Source organism: Macaca nemestrina, chromosome 15 (genome assembly GCF_043159975.1).
Source record: "Macaca nemestrina isolate mMacNem1 chromosome 15, mMacNem.hap1, whole genome shotgun sequence".
NCBI classification, from domain to species: domain Eukaryota; kingdom Metazoa; phylum Chordata; class Mammalia; order Primates; family Cercopithecidae; genus Macaca; species Macaca nemestrina.
The window spans coordinates 104,568,835-104,590,770 of record NC_092139.1 but is presented as its reverse complement, the minus strand read 5'-3'; the positions used below and the strand labels follow the sequence as shown (position 1 = coordinate 104,590,770).

The window sequence follows — 21,936 nt, the reverse complement described above, 5'->3', positions numbered from 1 at the left end:
TGGTAAAATTACAAACAATGTTTTACAAAAAGGAAAAACGGAAGTCAACTGAAATTCCACTCCCTGAATAACATGCACAGCAGGCATATAACCCTGCAGGCTCCTGGACTTACAAACAGAAACTCAATCTGTAATTCTTTCAGCCAGAAATCCCTTTTCTAACAAATTAATTCTTAAAAGATATATAGTCTTCTTTGAATAATCATTGAAAATCATTAAGTGAAACTTGAGATGTTATGGGAAAAGAAAAAGATGTTGAGTTTAAACCTCATTTTCTGGATGTCTAGTATATGTCTGGGAGTATGCTAGGCTTTGAGGATTCAAAACTGCACAAAACCTACCTCACTTCTGCTCTCAAGTTGCTTATGGAACAATAGGAGAGAGAGATGCACAAAAAGAGAATTTCAGTTAATTGTAGTGGGAGCTACAGCAGAGGGGTGCACTGAATGCCAGAGGAGAGGAGAGGGAAGAGGAAGGGGAGGGACAAGGAGGCAAGAGGAGAGAGAGAGCAAGTTTCTTGCCTACACCTGAGGAGAAGGTCAATACACCAGGACAAGAGGGAAAAGGGGAAAACATGAATGAACACAGGCAGATGGAAAAAGAAACTTATGAAAGAAGAGTCTTTGATGCTACATATTATGTCCCAGGTTTGGTTTTGTTTTTAAAATTTCCAGATTCAAATTTTTTTCCTTTCTAAAAACGTGTTTTATTGTTAAGTACAAATATCCCAAGCCACATGAAACATCTTTAGCTTAATAAATCATTACAAGGCCAGGCAAGGTGGTTCATGCCTATAATCCTAGCACTTCGGAAGGCTGAGGTGGGAGGATTGCTTGAGGCCAGGAGTTCAAGATCAGCCTGGGCAACATAGTAAGACCCCCCCTCTCTACCAAAAGAAAGTATTTAAATTAAAAAATAAATCATTGTAAGGTGAATATCCTTGGATTATTCCCCTCCCTACAGTCCGCACAGGAGATAGAAGCTTGCCACCCACCCAGAGCCCTGCACTGCTCCAGGCAAACCTCCCAGTCCCCAACCCAGGAATCCTGTGTCCTAATTTCCATGTCAGGGTCTATCATTTTCTCATGTTGTTTTATCACTCTGTGTGTATCTCTGAACACTATCACTTGGTGTTGCCTGTTTTTAATCTATAATTTCCCCTCCACTTCTCTCTTTTTCTTCCTTGCAAAGTATTTGCCTATGCAGTTTTTCCCACGTACTTTTTGTGCTGAAATTGAAGCAGTCAGTTGTAAACACACATTGATTATTTCAAGAGTAAAATGCTGCAATAAGTAATGATTATGAAAGCTATTAATTTTATGAAGAAAGACAATAATTAAGAACTTTAAATAGCTGAGTAGAAAAAAGATTGATTATTAATACAAATATTAAGAGAATGTATTTGCTCAATCATTTTACGAAGATTATAGACTGAGCTTATAAAGTTTAAATAACAATAAAAAGCAGAACAATGGTGATTTAATTATATTATAAATGTAATATTGGCAGAAATTTTAGAGAAGTAGCAGTTCTCACACGAAACTAAATCCCTTTAAGAACTCTATTTCATTTTTAGCGGCTTAATTTCATTTAAGCCAGGGGTCCTTCAAGCAAAAGCACTATTTGAGAATTCTCTACATCTTGTGAGGAATACTTTAGAAGCAAAATGTCGGCTTCGTCATGTCCAAATCTCACAAAGATAAAACTACTCTAAAATCAGTACATACCCAAGATAAATCATCTTTGAGTCAGACATAATAAAGACAATGGAGAGAATGAAGAAAGACATTGCTAAAAATAAACAAAGCACTTCAAACGTGTTTTGCTCTGATTATTCAAATGTCAAAACAACAGACTTTACAAGAATGCTTTAGGAAGGAAACTCCACACAGTTTTGAGTCTCTGGAGGATAATTTAAACAAAATGTTTATAGAAATGACTGCTATAGATGGCCAAGCATTTTTGGAAACTGAAGATGAAGGTTTTGGGAATCCTCCTGAACCATTAATCCTAAGTGCAGAGTTCCTTCTAGGAGCAAATTGCCAGAAACATTTATCTGAATAACGTACCACTATGCCCTGAAAGATTAGGGAAATTATCCAAAGGGTTTGTTGAACAGGAGTGTTTATTAAGCATGGCGGGAGTGTGGGAGAGGAAACCCAGGAGCTACGTGTAGCAAAAAGAGTTGAGAAATTGGTATTCTTCCCCAGAAAAATGTCAACATTTAAAGTTTGGATACCAACATTGATAAAAATGAAACTGTAGTAAGTTTTTGTCTCTGGAATATTGGTATTTCAGGTTTATTCTTGTATCCCGTAAGTGTGTTCTATGATGATGATGGTGCTTGGACCTTCTTAAGAGTCCCAGGCTCTGCTTATGAAGGTGTCAGCAGAACAGAGGGCTGGAGCACCCCCCAGGCTCAGAGGGATGCTGGGTCACAGGGGGACCAGGGACGGAGGTTGAAGGGCTCTCCCAGGCACACGGGGCTTGGGAGCTAGAATATAGACTGATAAATGCCTTCCAATACCCAAATTTTACAGATGAGGAGAGGTCAGAGCCAGGTTCAGAGACAGCGGGGAGCACACCTAAGTTTACACAGCCAGGCAGAGGCTAAGTTGAGGCTGGAGTTCATCTCTCTTGGGAAGGAGAACATGGGTCCTTCCTGATGCTTCTAAGGTCCTGTTTCCAATCATCTCTTTGGGGCTTAACATTTCTCTTGTGAGCTCATCATCTGTGAATCCATCTAAATCTCATCATTCTATTTTTCAGCCTGAACTCACCCTCCACCCGTGCCTGCCCAAGTATGAGAAGATCTCCAAGGTAACTTTCCTACAGAACATAGCTGTGTCTCTATCTGAAGCCCAAATGTTCAAGCACACAGTCCTTTAATTCCCCTTTACATTCAGTTCCCTTCCTGATGTTGCATATTCCACAAAAGAGGTTTTCTATTCTACCGCCATCTCAGCCTCTGGGAGGTTCTCCAGGAATCTGTCTAGAAACCAGGACTTGGAGTTTATCAGAAAGAAACTGGCATCAACTTAGAAAACCAGCAAGGCAAGTGGAATGGGAATGAGGGTGAGTTAGAGGTTCACCTTTTCCAAAGAGAGCGTAGATTCCACTCCATTGCCCCATAGAGTTTTTTAAGGACATACAGGCCAGGAAGCCTCTCCTCTCAGGACAGGCTTGGAACAATTCCGGGAGCAGGCAGCCTTGGCACATGAATGAAATGAGGAAGCATGACTGGGGCCCAGGCCAAAGGGACACTGCTGTCCAGGGATTGACAAATGTGACCCCCAATACCACCTGGGATGCCCACCAGCACCTTCAAAGATAAACTAAGTCATGTAGACAGAATACCTACATGCTGTGATCTGTCCGAGTGCTTCATACATACCTACTAAAAAATCCATCTAATAATCCTGAGAATGAGGGGCTATTATCATCTCCATTGTAGGGATCAGAAAACTGGGGATCAGAGAGGTTAAGTGACTTGCCCAAGGCCAGACAGCTAGCAAGGGGCAGAGCTGAGATTTAAACTCAGATAGGGTGGTTCCAGCTACACAATCAATCATTATAGGACATTGCTTATCTTGACACCACCTTCCATAACTGAGTTACAGGAAATTTACCCTTCTGGTCAATTCTCATAGCTAGACCCAGAACCTGCACAAGGCTCATTTATCATTGTTCAGTTTTAAAGTATTTTATCATTCAATGTTTTTATAAAAAGATACTTTAGAAATTGCAGTTATCACTGTCTATAAGAAGCTTTGGCTTTGATATTTTCCCATGTTCTACTTTCCACATACCACATACATTTCTGCATTGCACACACATTGCAGCCTGGCCAGGGGTACTGAGCTCTTGCTACTCAGGGAGCTGGGAGGCTGAGAAGCATCTTCTTCACCAAGGGAAGGGACCAGCAGTGAGAGTCTCTCTGCACTCTCTTGGTGGGCAGTGAGGCTAGACATTTCCTTGTGGCAATGAGATGCAGCTTCCTGAGCTCCAGGCAGCAGAAATCCCCAGCAGACCCTGTGCTGGGTCAGTTTTCCCAGGCCCTAATGTTTCAAGGCATGGCTGTGGGTGGAGGGCATGAAGGATGAGTCCAGCACCAGCGATCCTCTGAGAAGCATCCTCCTACTTCCACTCCATGCACATCGCAGACTGAGCTCCTCCTGGCCAGCCCTGGGTCTGGTGCCTCTCTGCATTCCCAGCGCACTGAAGGGGCTCAAGGAAGCCAAGTGGGACCACCCAAGAGAGAAAGAATGCTGGGGACAGGACATTAGCTCAGACCCTTTGTGTCCCCTGAATGCCCTCTCTGTGCCAGCACCATGATTTCACACACATGCAGGGTTGCCAAAGAGAGTTCAGGGTCCCCAGGGCGCCCCAGGCATTCCCTGAACACCCTCCAGTCCTCCACTCCAGGCAGGACTTTCCCCACCAGGGAAGGGCATCCTACACTGTTCCCAGCCAGGTCCCCTTCCTGGCGGCAGTAATTCAAGAATCATCAAAGCAGAACGTCAATGGTTCCCACCATTCCCTCTCCTCCTCCCTGCCCTTCTCCCCAACACAGGAAAAAGACAGGAAGAAAAGGCAGCCACCAATCTCTGAATTCTAAACATCAGGACTCAATGTGCCCATCTCTGTGGCCTACACAGGGCACCCAGTCTTTATGTTACCAAGTGAGGTCCCTCAGTGTGTGTGCACAGCCTCATACCTGGCTGGATAGAACCAGAGATGCAAAGTGGAAAAGCATGAGCTCTGGAGTTTCTGTCCTCAAGGAGTTGCTCATCCATCCATCCATCCATCCATCCATCCATCCATCCACCCACCCACCCACTAATCCATCCATCCATCCATCCATCCATCCATCCATCCATCCATCCATCCATGCGTTCATTCTGATACCTTCCAATACCCAAATTTTCCAACACACAATTTGAAGTGCTACCTCTGTGCCAGGACATGTGCAGATAACCAGGGAGAGAGATATGAATCAGGTGTGTTTGTAGGGGACTGGGGGTGGGCATGAACACTGAGCACTCCAGGACTGTGTAGGAAGAAGGGACAGGGCAAAATAGGAACCAAGGAAAATACAAGGGATTTAGCTGACTCCGATTGTAGGTTACCATGTGACAGGCATTATTTCACTTGGTTCCTTCAAAATCATTTTGGGGTTTGTAGATGACCATCTCCAAGTAACAGATGACAGTTTTGGGGCCTTCAGAAATAATATGCAGATAAATTGCACGAGGTCTTACTAGAGGTGGGAGTCCAACCCGGGTCTGTCTGGCTCTGGGCTCACACCAGCTGTGGTTGTTGGAGCCACTCCCATCTGCATCCCCATGAGGAGTCAGGGAAGGCTGCATAGAGGAGGCCCTGCGTCAGCTGAGGCTTGAATGATGCATAGGAGTTTATAGTAATTTTTTTCAGTTTTATTCTCTCTGTGTTTAATTTAGATAGTTTCAATTACTATATTTTCAAATTCACTAATATTAAGCCAATTCGATGACGTTTTCTTATGTTGTAGTCTTATCTGTGGTAGTTTTGTTTTTATTTTGACATCTTCCATTTCTGTTCTTTTCATGTTTTTGAAAAATTATTCAACCTATTCATAATAACTGTTTCAAAGCCCTTGTCCACCAGTTCCATAATGAGCTGCATCATTTTGGGGTTCTGTCTTTGACTGGTTTTTCTCTTGTTATGAGTTACATTTTCTTGCTTCTTTCTACGTGTAGTAATTTCTTTTTTTTTTTTTTGAGATGGGGTCTCACTCTGTCATCCAGGTTGGAGTGCTGGGGCACGATTTCAGCTCACTACAACCTCCACCTAAGAGGCCCAAGTGATCCTCCCGCCTCAGCCTCCCGAGTCACTGGGACTACAGGTGCACACCACCATGCCTGCCTAATTTTAAATTTTATTATTATTATTATTTTGCAGAGACAAGGTCTCAACATGTTGTGCAGGTTGGTCTCAGACTCCTGGGCTCAAGCCATCCTCCTGCCTCAGTCCTCCAACATGCTGGGATTACAGGTGTGAGCCACTGCACCTGGCCTACATATAGTAATTTCTGACTGGATGCTGAATGCTGTTTATTTTATGTTGGTGACTGCTGAATTGTGTTGTCTTTCTTCAAAAAGTGTTGGATTTTATTCTGATGAGTCACTAAGTTACTTGCAGATCAGTGACATAGTTTGGGTATTTGTCCCCACCCAAGTCTCATGTTGAAATGTAATCCCCAATGTTGGAGGTGGGGCCTGGTGGGAGGTGTTTGGATCATGGTCAGGAGGATCCCTCCTGAATGGCTTGGGTCGTCCCCTTGGTGATGAGTGAGCTCTCACTCTGAGTTCACAGGAGATCCGGTCATTTAAAAGAGTGTGGCACCAGCCAGGCATGGTGGCTCACGCCTGTAATCTCAGCACTTTGGGAAGCGGAGGCAGGCAGATCACTTGAGGTTAGGAGTTTGAGACCAGCCTGGCCAACATGGTGAAACCCCGTCTCTACTGAAAATATAAATGTTAGCCAGGTGTGGTGGCGTGTGCCTGTAATCCCAGCTACTCAGGAGGCTGAGGCAGGAGAATAGCTTGAACTGGGGAGGTGGAGGTTGCAGAGAGCCGAGATTGTGCCACTGCACTCCAACCTGGAGACAGAGCGAGACTCCGTCTCAATAATAATAATAATAATATTAAAAACATTAAAAAAAACTAAAATAAAAGTGTGTGGCAGTTGCCTCTGCACTCATGCCATCTGTCTCTCTCACTTGTTCCAGCTTCCATCTGTCTCTCTCACTTGTTCCAGCTTTCACTGTGTGACGTATCTTCTCTCTTCACCTTCTGCCATGATTGTAAGCTTCCTGAGGCCTCCCCAAGAAGCCAAGCAGATGCCAGTGCCATGCTTTCTGCACAGCCTGCAGAGCTGTAAGCTAATTAAACCTCTTTTCTTTATAAATTACCCAGTCTAGGTATTTACTGATTTATAGCAATGTGAGAATGACCTAATATGGAAAATATCCCACTCTCAGTGCCAATTTTCTGTATTAGGTCATTTTCACACGGTTATAAAGAAACACCCAGGACTAGGTAATTTATAAAGAAAAGAGGTTTAATTGGTTCACAGTTCTGCAGGCTGTACAGGAAGTATGGTGCTGGCATCTGCTCAGTTTTTGGAGAGGCCTCAGCAAGCTTCCAATTGTGGCAGAAGGTGAAGGGAGAGCAGGCACGTCACAGTGAAAGCAGGAATGAGAGAGAGAGAGAGAGAGAGAGAGAGAGAGAGATCAGCGTAGGGGTAGATACCATACACTTTTAAATGACCAGATCTCCTGTGAACTCAGAGCGAGAACTCACTCATCCCCAAGGGGATGGCCCAAGCCACTCACGAGGGATCCCCCAACCATGATCCAAACACCTCCACCAGGCCCCACCTTCAACATTGGGGATTACATTTCAACATGAGATTTGGATGGGGACAAAAATCCAAACCATATCAATCAGTTTGATCTTTTAAGGTTTGTTTTTAAGCTTCCTTGAGCACTTTTTATTATTACTATTATTATTATTATTATTACTACTTGAGATGGAGTCTTTTTTTTTTTTTTTTTTTTTTTTTTTTTGAGGCGGAGTCTTGCTCTGTCCTCCAGGCTGGAGTGCAGTGGTGCAATCTCTGCTTACTGCAACTTCCGCCTCCTGGATTCATGCAATTCTTCTGCTTCAGTCTCCCAAGTAGCTGGGATTAGAGGCACCTGCCACCATGCCTGGCTAACTTTTGTATTTTTAGTAGAGATGGAGTTTCACCATGTTGGCCAGGATGGTCTCAAACTCCTGACCTCAAGTGATCCACCCGCCTTGACCTCCCAAAGTGCTGGGATTACAGGCGTGAGCCACCGTGCTGGCCTAGAGCAGTTTTAGAACGGCCCTCTCCTGGGCTGGTTTAGTGCTGGCACTAAAGTGCTTTTCTTGTTGATTCTCTACTGAATGTGTGAGGTGCTCAGCAGAATTCCTATTCTGGCTAGTTGGAACTTGAACATCTCCAGCCCTTGGTGAGTTCTGGAAATTATTCAGATACATCTCTCTATGTATTATTTACGCAGCCTAGTGGAGCTTCACCCCACACATGCATGGTTTAGTGTTCAGCAGTACCTGCAAGGGGATCTCTATGTAGATTTGCTGGGTCTCTTTCTCTGTGTAGCTCTTTCTACTCTTGTTTTCTACACCAAATTCCAGCTTCTTTTGCCTCCTCAGACTCAGACCCCTATCACCCAACACAGCAAGACTGCCATGGTCATGTTGGAGTTCTTCTCCCTACATCACAGTCCAAAAAGTAGTAGCAAGGTAGAAAGGTAGGCACAGTGGCTTATGCTTGTAATCCCAGCACTTAGGGAGGCCGAGGTGGGCAGATCACCTGAGGTCAGGAGTTCGTGACCAGCCTGACAAACATGAAGAAACCCTGTCTCTACTAAAAACACAAAATTAGCCAGGCGTGGTGGCGAGTGCCTGTAATCCCAGCCACTCAGGAAGCTGAGGCTGGAGAATCGCTTGAACCCGGGAGGCAGAGGTTGCGGTGAGCCGAGATTGCGCCACTGCAGTCCAGCCTGGGCAACAAGAGCGAAACTCCATCTCAGAAAAAAAAAAAAAAAAAAAAAAAAAAAAAAAAAAAAAAAAAAAAAAAGAAAGAAAGAAAAAAAAAAAAGAAAAGAAAGGTAGGATGATCATAGGACCCACCATGTTTGTTTTCCTTCTCTGAGAGATCATATGGAAGGATGTCCTCTTTTCTAACAGCTGAAAACAGATTTTTAATATCATCTGTTCAGTTTTATATTTCTAAAGTAGAAGGCTAAATCTGGTCCTAGTTACTCCATTATGACCAGAAGGAGAAGCCCCTCCCTCCCGCCATGCCTGTCTTTTGACCCTCCTCCTCCACTTGCAGCCATTTGACCCATTTGGGTGTTGACTTTGATGCAAGTCAGGGGTGCCTGCATTGGCGTCTGTGCATGCGGTTGTGGGTGTGCGTGTTTGCATGGTGGCTGGGTATGCATGAGTCCTTAAGGTGGAGGTGGGGCGTGGGAATGGGGTGCCGGGGAAGTGGGGCATGGGAATGGGGTGCAGGGGAAGTAGAGGTGTGACGGAAGTAGAGAGGTGTGAAATAGCTTCTTGGGAAGGGCAGAGTTCCTCCTTGCTACTGGGAAGTGTCATCTGGGGTTCTGGCGCATTAAGAGCCTCCCCTGCACTCCCGCCTCTGATGGTAATCCTGAATTTAAGTTAGACCAGCTGATGTGGTTTTGTTCAGCTGAGCATGGGCAGGGCAGGAAGACTGACAGTTCACCATTTCCTGTACCGAGAAGCCCCTCTGCCTCCTCAGGAACTCCACCCCTATCCTGTCCTCCTTCCTAGCTCCTTCCCAGCGTCCTCAAGGTTTTGTCAGCACCCTCATAGGGTGGTCAGGTCCCATCGGGGTTGTCCAAGCATGTGTGCGCAGGTATGTGTAGGTGTGTATGTGGGTGTGTGAGTGGGTGAAGGCTTGCATGTTTCATGTTTTCAGAAGTGTTGAGGAAGAAGAAAAGAAGACATCTGACTTTTCTCGTGACATCACAAAGGGCAAGAAACTAAGAAATGCCTCAGGCTCCTGCAGAAAAGGAGGGATGGGCAGTAATAGCTTGGGGCGGGTGAGGAAGGATGGTGGAGTGTTTGGTGTTGAGTGAGGTGGCCCAAAGGGTGTCTGTGCATCCTCAAGACCCGGGAGGAGAAAGGCTCCATCTGTGGTGGGTGGATCCACAAAGCTTATCCACCAAAATCACTTGAAGAGCTTAACGCAGCTCACTTGGGCATCAACCCAGTAGCACCCAATACGAACACACAGAATCTACACCAGCACTGCAGGGATGGGTGAGAGCGGCAGAGGAGGAGATCCATACCAGGTGGAGAAGGCACAGGTCCAGGCTCCCCATACCCTCAACATGGCCCTCTCCCTCTTCATCAGCCATATCCCTGGGGAGACGAGAGGCGTGGATGGGCCTTATCCTGGCCGGCATCTCCTTTCTCAGGACCTGGGGTAGGATGGCAATTCATGGATGGAGGAATAGCAAGACCTGGTGAGATCAGCTTGGCCTGTCTCCCAGCTGGGCAGGAACACGGGACTCCAGGGCATGGAGGACCCCCACCCCCGCCCATGGCCAGCACCCACCTGTGCCGGCACCTGCCTGTCCAGAGCTGACCAGGAGAATGGTGCTGGCCTGAGAGCTGTTCCTCATGGCACTGCTGGCCCTGTGCTGGGGGCTTAGCCTGGTAGGGGCAGAAGGTGAGTTCCATGGCTCCCAACCCTTCCCTGTCCCCCTCCTCACTGCTGCACCCTGGAGGAAGCCAGCACCATGTCCCCGGGACCTTACCCACCCAACTTCCTCCTGCTCCCCTCACTTCATCTCTCCCCCCGCCTTCCCTGGGCCTCCTTCACTTCCCTTTTCCTGCACACTCCTGCTCATCCTGTCCTGGAAATTCCATCTGAGCATGTCTGGCTTCCCAGCCCATATTTCTCAGCACAGCACTCCAGGCCCCCAGGCTCCAGGGTGGCTGCTCTGGCCATTTTCCTTCCCCTCCTTCCCCAGCAGACACTCGCTGCGCCTCAGTGCTTCCCACCTCCAGACCTTTGCTCCTGCAGCGCCCTGGCCTGGGGTTCATCTCAGGGCTGGGTTTGTGCCTCATCCCAGGATGCTTGAGGGTTGGGGGGGCAGGGCCTGCCGCTGCTGCGTGTCTCCATCCTGCAGGGATTGCACGGTGCTTCTGTCAGGAGAGGAGGGTTCACAGGCAGAAACTTACCCCGGCAGACCCCTTCCCAAACCAGGGCACCTCTGCCCCAGATCAGCTAGGGGGGGTGGAGATAAGGGACCCTGCAGGGGAAAGAGGTGACCCCCTCCTGCCTCGCTTGTCAGAAACCGTCCTGCTGTGGACCCTGTGCTGCTACCGCGACTACACCAGTCACATCACTTGCAGGTGGATGGACACCCAGGTTGCCCAGCGGCTCATCAATGTGACCCTCATTTGCCGGGTGAATGAGTGAATGACGCTGGGTGTAGGGAACACGGGCAGGGGCTATGGTGTCCCCTGTGCCTGGCGTGGGCCGGTGGTGTAGAGAGGGACATGTCAGGTCACCAGGGAGAAGCTGGTGGCACATGCCTGTAATCCCAGCTTCTTGGGAGGCTGAGGCAGGAGAATGGTTTGAACCCGGGAGGCGGAGGTTGCAGTGAGCCGAGATCATGCCCTTGCACTCCAGCCTGAGTGTCAGGAGTGACAGTCTCAAATAAACACATAAATAAATAAACAAACAAACAAAGTCCCACTCTCACTGAAGTGGCTCTGCTGCCTCCGTCTTCCCCATCTCCCTTCGCTAAATGGGAGCTCCTAGTGGCTCAAGCAAAACAAGGAGGATTTTGTTTTGTTTTTAAGTCTCTTTTGCCACCATTCCTTTCCAACTGCAGCATCCGATCCACCAGCAAATGCCGCCAACCTTATCTCAAGCAGAACATGACTCTCATCCACGCCAGCCCCACCACCCTGGTGCACACCACTTCCTGCCACCTGGATATTCCAGAAGCCTCCTAACAGGGCTCCCTGCTTCCAACGTTGCCACATTCCCACCTCAGTCTATTCACAACTGAGGACCCTCAGGAATCCTTTCAAAGCATTCATCAAAGTCTGCAACGCCTTTGCTCATAACTGTTTCCCAGTCACTCACAGTGAGATCCAATCCCGATCCAAGACCCGAAGGCTTCTTCATTGAGTGGTGAGCACTCAACGAACCTTTGAAGAGTGAGTGATCCTCATGCACGGTGGGCCAAGCTGTGTCCTCTCCCAGCAGGGACCCTCGGGAGCCCATGTCCTGCTAGCTCAGTGATGACATGCTCTGGTCAGCCTGCCCCTGTCCTTGCTGTGTGCCCAGGAGATGTGTCATTACCTACCACAGTTTTGTCATCATCAGTGACATTGACTACTTCTCATTCCAGCCAGACAGGGCTCTGGGCGCCCGGCTCACCGTCACTCTGACCTAGCATGGGGAGGAACTGGGGGCCCTGGCTGGGGCAGGTCTCCTGTATGAACGGCCCTCCATGTGGTTTCTATTTCTAGAAGGAAACAATGTTACAACAAATATTTATGTACCTACAGTTTTGGGTATGGGTCTGAATATTTCTAGAAGCATAACAATAAAGTCAAAAGGTGTACGTTTTTCATTTTGCTAGATATTGTCCAAGAAACAACTTCCCACTAAAGTGATATAAGAGTGCCTGGTCAAGAGAATGAGAAGTCAAGACAAAGAGTGGGAGAAAATATTGCAAAAGACATATCTTTTGGATAAAGGACTATTATCCAAATTATTCAAAGAACTCTTAAAACTCAACGATAAGGGCCAGGTGTGGTGGCTCATGCCTGTAATCCCAGCACTTTGGGAGGCTGAGGTGGGAGGATCACCTGAATCGAGACCCCATCTCTACAAAATTAAAAAAACAAAACAAAACAAGAAAATGAACAATCCAATTAAAGACCAGAGTAGACACTTCATCAAAGAAGACATACAGATGTGAAAAGAGCGTATGAAAAGGTGCTCAGCATCATGCGTCATTAGGGAAATGCAAATTAAAACAACAACAAGATACTGCTACACACCGGTTAGAATGGCCAAAATCCAGAACAGGGACAGTACCAAATGCTGGCCAGGATGTGGAGGAGCAGGAACTCTCATTTATTGCTGGTGGGAATGCCAAATGGTGCAGCCACCTTGGAAGACACTTTTGCAGTTTCTTATAAAAGTAAACACACTTTAACCATATGATCAGCAGTTGTACTCCTTGGTATTTACTCGTATGAGTGGAAAACATGTCCACACAAAAGCCTGCACATAGATGCTTATAGCAACATTAACTGACAAAACTTGGAAGCAAAAAAAAGATGTCCTTCAGTAGGAGAATGGATAAATAAATTATGATACACCCAGACAATGGAATACTATGTAGCACTGAAAAGAAATGAGCTATCAAGTTGTGAAAGGACACGGAGGAAACTTAGCTGCATATTACTAAGCAAAAACAGTGACTCTGAATAGGCTACATACTGTGTGATTTCAACTATATGACATTCTGGAAAAGGCAAAAATATGGAGAGAGAAAAAGCATCAGTGGTTGCCAGAGGTTAGGGTGAGGGAGGGATGAAAAGTGGAGCACAGAGGGTTTTTAGGGCAGTGAAACTATTCTGTGCCATGTTATAATGCTGGATACCTGTCAAGATGTATTTATGTAAACTATAGAGCTTGAGTGATAATGATGTATCAATGTAGGTTTATCAATTGTAACAAATATACCACTGTTGCCATGGATTGAGTGTTTATATCTCTCCGAATCAGTGCGTTGAAATCCTTTTTGCTTTTTTTTTTAACTTCTTTTTCTCTAAGTTCATGTCAGATGGGTAATATGCCCACACGGTAACTGACAGAGCAGAAGCATCGCCATCTTGGACAAGCACTGCCGTTCTCAAGTTCCCCTTGATCAAAAATTGCCTGAATTCAAAGGGCATCAACCTAGTGACTAAGGTCAGCATGACCATAAACCACAAATGACATCTCCAACCAGAAACATTCCAACCTTAAGATAAATCCCTCCCCGACCAGAGACATGCCAGCCCAGAGATAACTTCCCCACGGGCGGAGAGACGTCAGCCTCAAGATAACCTCCCCTCCGGCCAGAGACATTCCAACCCCACCATAAACTTCTCCCCGACACAGAACCATTCCAAGCCTGTGATAAAGCTCTCTCACTCTAAAACCAATAAATACTCTTGTTGTTTATAAGCCACCCGTCTGTTATTTTGGTTATAGCAGCCCAGTGGGCTAAGACAATTGCAGTGCAGGCTGTTGATATTGTAAGAGAGAATATTCCGACCAAAATTGGCCAGAAGCCCCTTTCAGGTTTATTCTCCAAAATAAACCTGTTTTTGACTGTTGAGCCCCTTTTCTGGTTTCTTTCCTCTTTCTTTAACTCTTGCAGTAACAAGGTTTGAAGGTGGCACATCTCACACATACTTGGGAACACCCAATCATCACGTCTGTGAATTACAAAATGATCTGTGTTGAAATCCTACCCCACAAGGTGATGGATTAGGAGATGGGCCTTTTGGAGGTGCTTAGTTCATGAGGGCAGAGACCTTAGGAACGAGATCAGTGTTTTTATAAAAGAGACCAGAGAGACTCCCTTGCTCCTTCGGCCATACGAGGTTACAGTGAGAAGGCTTCATCTATGAGGAAGCAGGCCCTAACCAGACACCAAATCTGCCAGCATGTTGATCTTGAACTTCCCAGCCTCCAGAACTGTGAGAAATAAATGCTCTTGTTTATAAGCCACTGGTCTATGTTAAGTTGGGGAGGCTGCGCATGTGTGGGGCAGGGAATATATGGGAATTCTGAGCTGCCCACTCAATTTTGCTGTGAACCTAAAACTGTTCTAAAAAGTAAAGTCTATTTTAAAAAAAAAAATAGACTAGTATTTTATAGTACAAGAGTACCTGTACCCCCACACACTTCCCATTCTGGGTATTGTCAGTCATTTTACCAGTAATGTTTACCAATGTGGTGAGTAAAAGAACTACATCTCATGTTAATTTGAATATACAGCCACACCTTGTCTTATCGCACTTTGCTTTATTGTGCTTTGCAGATACTGTGTTTTTCCAAATTGAAGGTTTGTGGCAGCCATGTTTTGGCAAGTCTTCCATCACCATTTTTCCAATAGCGTGTCTCTGTTATAGGACCGATGGGTTCATATGCCCATCGTGTGGTAACAGATCCATTACATAGTGACAGCAGGGTTTGCAGCAGAGGAAGTTTAATGATTGCAGAGTGCTGAGTTGAGAAGATGGGAGGAGACCCTTCCGCTTATCTCACCAAAGAGCTTTGGGCTGGGGCTTTTAACGGGAATACAGAGGGTGAGAGACTCCCTCCGTAATTGGAAAATTGGGGTTGCTGATTGGTCGGAGGAAGGGAGGATGAAATCATCATGATATGGAAACTGCATTCTTTGGTGAGTCAGCCCATTGTGGGGTCCTTCAGACCGGCTGGGTCAGTAGTTTCATCAGTATATCAGACCTGAAGGACTATCTCACAGGGAAAACTAAACGTTTTATAATGTTCACGTTGTTATCTACGGAGCAGTTAAGGGGAACTGTGATCTTGTAACAGGGTCTATGTGATTTTAGCACAGTAGGTACCAAACAGCTATGAGCATGCAGGTTGGAGAGCAGGCCAACCTCATGATGGAGGCCAGCGTGGGTGATTTTTGTTTCTCTCCCTTCCTTCTTCCTTGATTAATTTCATAAAGTTTATAGGGGCAGTTTAATCTCTGTGTCGCCTTTTGGTAATTCTTGCAATATTTCAAACTTTTTCATTATTATTGCTTCTGTTATGGTGGTCTGAGATCAGCGATGTTGTTACTGCAATTGTTTTGGGATGCCACGATCTGTCACAGAAGACAGTAAACTGAATAAGCGTTCTGTGTGTTCTGACTGCTCCACCAACTGTCCGTTCTCTTATCTCTCGCCCTACGGTGAGAAGGCTTTATCTATGAGGAAGTAGGCCCTAACCAGATACCAAATCTAGCCTCCCTATTCCCAGAGACCCAACAACAGGTAAATTAGGCCAACTAATAACCCTACAATGGCCTCTAAGCTTTCAAGTCCAAAGAAAAGTTGCACACATCTCTTACTTTAAATCAAAAGCTAGAAATGATTAAGCTTCATTGAAAGCCTAGATAGACTGAAAACTAGGCCTCTTGGGAAAATAGTTAGCCAAGTTATGAATGCAAAAGAAAAGTTCTTGCAGGAAATTAAAAGTACTACTTCAGTGAACTCATGAATAAGAAAGGAAAACAGCGTTATTGCTGATATGGAGAAAGTTTTAGTGGTTTGGATAGAAGACCAAGCCAGCCACAACATTCCCTTAAGCCAAAGCTTCATCCAGAGCAAGGCCTTAATGCTCCTTAATTCTCCAAAGGCTGAGAGAGGTGAGGAAGCTGCAGAAGAAAAGTTGGAAGCTAGCAGAGATTAGTTCATGAGGTTTAAGGAAAGAAACCATCTCTTTAACATAAAAGAACAAGGTGAAGCAGCAAGTGCTGATGGAGAAGCTACACAAAGTTATCCAGGAGATCCAGCCAAGATGATTAATGAAGGTGGCTGCACTAAACACAGATATTCAATGTAGACAAAAAAGCCTTTTATTGGAAGAAGATGCCTTTTATTTGAAGCTTCAATGCTTCAAAGGACAGGCAGAATCTCTTGTTAAGGGCTAATGCCACTAGTAACTTTCAGTTGAAACCAATGCTTATTCACAGTTCCAAAGAACCCTAAGGCCCTTAAGAATTGATACAGTTGGCTGGGTGCGGTGGCTCACGCCTGTCATCCTAGCACTTTGGGAGGCTGAGGCGGGTAGATTACGAGGTCAGGAGATCGAGCCCATCCTGGCTAACACGGTGAAATCCCCTCTCTATTAAAAACACAAAAAATTAGCCAGGCGCGGTGGCGGGCATCTGTAGTCCCAGCTACTTGGGAGGCTGAGGCAGGAGAATGGCGTGAATCCGGGAGGCGGAGCTTGCAGTGAGCCGAGATCGCACCATTGGGTGACAGAGTGAGACTCCGTCTCAAAAAAAAAAAAAAAAAAAAAAAGAATTGATACAGTTTGGCTCTGTGTCCCCACCCAGATCTCATCTTGAATTGTACTCCTATAATTCCCATGTGTTGTGGGAGGGACCCAGTGGGAGACAATTGAATCATGGGACGGTTTCTCCCGTACAGTTCTCATGGTAGTGAAAAAATCTCACGAGATCTGATGGCTTTATCAGGGGTTTCCGCTTTTGCATCTTCCTTATTCTCTCTTTGCCTGCTGCCATCCATGTAAGATGAGACTTTCTCCTCATTGCCCTCCGCCATGATTGTGAGGCATCCCCAGCCACATGGAATTGCAAGTCCAATTAAACCTCTTTCTTTTGTAAATCGCCCAGTCTTGGGTATGTCTTTATCAGCAGCATGAAAACAGACTAATACAAGAATTATGCTAAATCTATTCTGCCTGTGCTTTGGAAATGGAACAGTAAAGCCTGGATGTCAGCACATCTGTTTACAGCATGGTTTAGGAATATTTTAAGTTCATTGTTGAGATATAATTCTCAGAAAAAGTATTTCTTTGAATATATTACTGCTTTTTGCCAATGTACCTGGTCACCCAAGAGCTCTGATGAAGATGCACAAGGAGATTAATGTTGTTTTCATGTCTGCGAACATAATATTTATTATACAGCCCTTGGATTAAGGAGAAATTCCTACTTTCAAGACGTGTTATTTAAAAAACACATTTCTTAAGGCTATAGCTGTCATAGACAGTGATTCTTCTGATGGATCTGGGCCAAGTAAATTGAAAACCTTCTAGAAAGGATTCACCACTCTAGATGTCATTCAGAACATTTGCAATTCATGGAAGGAGGTCAAAACATCAACACTAACAGGGTTTGGAAGATGTCAATTCCAACTCTTGTGGATGACTTTGAGGGATTCAAGACTTCAGGGGAGGAAGGAACTGCAGATATAGTGGAAATACAAAGAAAACTAGAATTAGAAGTATGGCCTGAAGATGTGACTGAATTGCTACAATCTCATGATAAAACTTGAATGGGTGAGGAGCTGCTTCTTATGGATGAGCAAAGAAAGTGGTTTCTTGAGATGGAACCTACTCCTGGTGAAGATGCTGTGAACATGTTGAAATACCAACAAAGGATGAAGAATATCAAATAAACTTAGTTGATAAAGCAGCAGCAGGGTTTGAGAAGATTAACTTCAATTTGGAAAGAAATGCTATCAAATAACATTGCATGCTACCAATAAATATTTCATGAAAAGATGAGTCCATCGATGCAGCAAACTCCATTGGTGGCCACTACAAAATTGCCACAGCCTTCAACACAATCCCAACCTTCAACAACCACCACTCTACTCAGTCGGCAGCTATCAACATCATGGCAAGAGCCCCCAGCAGCAAAAAGATGACAACTTGCTGAAGGCTCACATGACTGTTAGCATTTATTTTTAGCAGCAAAACATTTTAAATTGCAGTACGTACATTGTTTTTTAGATATAATGCTCTCACACACTCAATATACTGCAGTATCCAGCAATTAGTCACATTTCTTCCCTGTCTACAGCCCTTAGCCGAATAGTTGAGTCATCTCAATGGGGATGTCAAATCAAACTAAATATGGCCTGAGAAGGACTTGGTACTTCCATATTTGAGTCCTTGTGGATGAACTGCAACCTAACTTGGTAGGTAGACGGGACTGAAAACCCAACTTAGGAGTATGTGCCTGTAACAATCACTGAGTCTCGGCCAATCCCAGCAGTTATACTTCAACCGCTCATACACTGCTGAGTGTGCAAACTGTGTTCAAATAAGGCAACTGCCAATCTGTAACCAATCCAGCTGTTTCTGTACCTCAGTTCTGATTTCTGTATGTCATTTTACTTTTTTTGTCTATAAATTTGTTCTGCCCACAAGGCACCCCCTGGAGTCTTTCTGAATCTGCTGTGATTCTGGGGACTGCCCAATTCACAAATTGTTTATTTCTCAATTAAACTCCTTCACATTTAATTCAGCTGAAGTTTTTAACAGGGAGATAGAGGACAGAGAATGACAAATTTCCAGAACCAGCCAGCAAGAAACACTTTTAACACACACACACACACACACACATACACCCCTCACACTAGCAGATGCACTGGGTCCGAGCTGGGCATTGAAGCCTGAAGTGAGCCTGGCAGTAGCTGGGCTCAGGGAGCTCTCAGTCTAGTTGGAACACAAAGCTGTGAGTCAGGAATTACAAGATGGGTAATAAAGGCAGGGGGACAAAGTTGAGTAGTGGGACAGACAGGCTGAGACATGCTCTGTTTGTGATAGAAGTAGGAGGTGGACAAATGCCTAGGCAGATAGGGGCAGGTCCTCAGTGAAACCCCACCTCCAAGCCAAAGACAGCTTAAAACCTGAAAGCCAAGCTACAAGTTAAATCCTCCAACTGGACTGGTTTGATAACTTGTCTTCCTATTTGGCATGCTTACCTCTGATTGGTCCTCACCATTCACCTATTTTACATATACCTTCCTACCTTTTCCTGATTGGTTTTCCTACACTGTTGTGCCCACCTTTGAGTGGTGTTGTCCCTTTAACCTTTTTTGCATACTCACAAACCAATCAGCACACACTCCTCATTTTGAATCCATAAAGGGCCCCAGACCCAGACACATGGCAAAACCTCCCCCAACACTCCACCTCCCACCCCCGAGTTCCCTTTCCACGGAAACCGTTTTCATCGCTCAATAAAATTCTTCTCAGCCCTCCTCACCCTCCAATGTCCAGTATATCTTCATTCTTCTTGGGCGAGGTACAAGAGCTTAGGAACCACCGAACATGGGTACAAGTTATAATACAGGCAAGCTGGGGTACAACAGCGAGGCCGAGTGAGACCTGGGCGAGGCATCCCTGGCTGGGGGCCCTGGCTTGCAAAGTGACCAAGAGGAAAAGTCCTACGTCGTTTGGGCAGACATGGGGATTTCCAAGGAAGCTGGAGGGGCTGTGTTCTAAGAGGAACCCACACTTGAGTTAGTACTTGTTGGGTGACTCAGGGTCCCTGGTGTGGAGTCCTGATAAATGAGCAACGATGAGGAAGAAACCCCAGGTTGGGGAGGGGCCCAAGTCGGGAGAAAAATGAACAACTGTTCTGAGAGACAGCTAATCACAAACAACTGGGTACAACGACCTCGTTCTGCTTGTTCTGCATGTAGCCCTCTTCAACGTGACCCTATGAAACTTTCCTCTAGCCCCTGCCTCTTTGCAGACAGCCCCTTCTCTGCTCATTGTAAATGCAACCTTGCAACGTATTTTCATATCTTCTCTAATAAATCTGCCTTTCTTTACCTACAACTGGCTTGGTAAATTCCCTCACCTCCTGTGCCACCAAACCCAGAGAGTTGCTACCTGTGTCACCGGGCAGATGAAGTTACCCCTGCTCAGGACACCCAGCATGACCCATGGCCCAAATCACTGCATTTCAATGCTTTGGGCACACTGTCGCCGGAGCCGGGCTGCCCAACTTTTATTGATTGAGCACCCTGGGTGTAGGTCGCCTTGTTGGAGTTGGGAAAGGATTGTTTTCAAAAGAAGGAAAGGCTCCCTCTAGGAGCAAACGACTGTCTTGGTGCAAGGGTTCTGTGTGATCAATTAAACGTGAAATGCTTGTGAGGCCCAAGCCACTGATGGTCTCCAGCCCTACTCCTTCCTTATGTAGTAGGTTCTCAGGGTTCCCCACCATGAAGGGCTCTGGGCCTAGCCATTTTCACCCAACACGGGCTCTTCCAACAGGCAATTCATGCCCCCAAGTTCTCCATGGGGGCACAAATGTCAACTCTGGATGGCCAATAGCTTCCCCGGCCCACTTCTGCTTCCTGTCCTCCCCCTAATAAGTTTTTTGTCCTCTTCCATCTCAGGGACAGCCTCCTGCAGGCCTTGCTCACCTCAGTGATCACCTACTACATGCGTGGCTCTGGGCTGGGTTCTCAGGGGAAGACAGATGAGGGAGCTGCAGTCCTCCAGGAAAGGTCTCTCAGGACTCCAATGGTGAGAACCGCACCTTCATTGTTCAGCTCCCAGATAAACAGACATTTTTCAGGGTCACCTCTGATTCAATCTCCCCCTGCCACCAAATCAATTTATTTGGTTTATGGATTTTTCTGTTTTGCCAACCAACATGGATCATCTTACAAACACATATGGATCTTTAGGTGACAGACTTACCTTTTGAGGGCAGGCTCTGAGCCACAGGACTACAGTTCAAATCCTGGCTCTGCCGCTTACCTGCTGGCAGACCTGGGGCAAGTGTGTGACATCTCTGTACCTTAGTTTCCTCAATGATGAAAATAATAAAGGTAGTATCTTCCACTTCCATAGTATCTAAATGAATTGAGCTTATAGGTCACTCAAACGGGGCCTGCCAGGAATAAGCTCTCGATCACTCTGTTATTTTTATGGGGAATTTGGTCTCTATTTAGTTTTTCACTCTCATGGCTAGAGATCAAATACAGGACGTTCAGTTATGTTGGAATTTCAGATAATAATAAACGATTTTTTAAAAGTGTGTTCTTTATCCTCCTTTTCCTCACTGTCTTTCCTCTTCCCTCTGCCCTCCTGGATTTTCCCAGAAGCGCCCTGCATCTCCCTCCATTGCGTGGTGTCCCACACGCCATCATGTATCCACTGCAGTGCTCCAAAGACCAAAGGCCCTTCTGTTTAGCAGAATTCATTTCCTTATGTTATAGGAATTATTTAAAAATTATTTGAGGCAGATAGAGAGGAAAAGGGGTCCTTGGGAAGTTTTCATTTCTGTCTTAAAAGCAGCTCCAAAAAACGTTTCTTGTCTAGCAGGAAAGCCCCAGCTCTTAGAGTCAGGCTGGCAACCTTTGATATGCAAATGTGGACCATTAGAAACTGGGTCCACCCAAACACGGGAATTCCCACCATCTTTTCCTTGCCCCTAGGTTTGCCTGGCAATATGGCCGCCCCCACATAGCCCCACCTGTGTAGAGCGTCATGTCCTGTATTTGCATATTAAAATGCTAGGGTGAAAGGGCCAGGTTTTTCAGGGGTTACATGAATGAGATGCCTGGTCAAACCAATCCCCTGAGCCCTATGCAAATCAGATACCGCCTCCTCTAGCATCCTCATATAGCTGGCTAATTTTTGTGGCACTCGGTTTCCTCTCTCAGCTTTGGAGCCCCCCTCCATCTGTCCCTTCTTCCTTCTTTCTTGCCTATTAAACTCTCCACTCCTTAAAACCACTCCATGTATTTCTGTGTCATTTTATTTAAATCGGCGCAAGAC

The 21,936-nt window shown here is 45.7% G+C and overlaps 1 pseudogene; it reads right to left on the bottom strand.

Moving 5' to 3' along the window:
- Positions 1 to 14,010: 14,010 nt before the first annotated feature.
- Positions 14,011 to 14,097, bottom strand: LOC112423605 (small nucleolar RNA U13; annotated as a pseudogene).
- Positions 14,098 to 21,936: the final 7,839 nt, after the last annotated feature.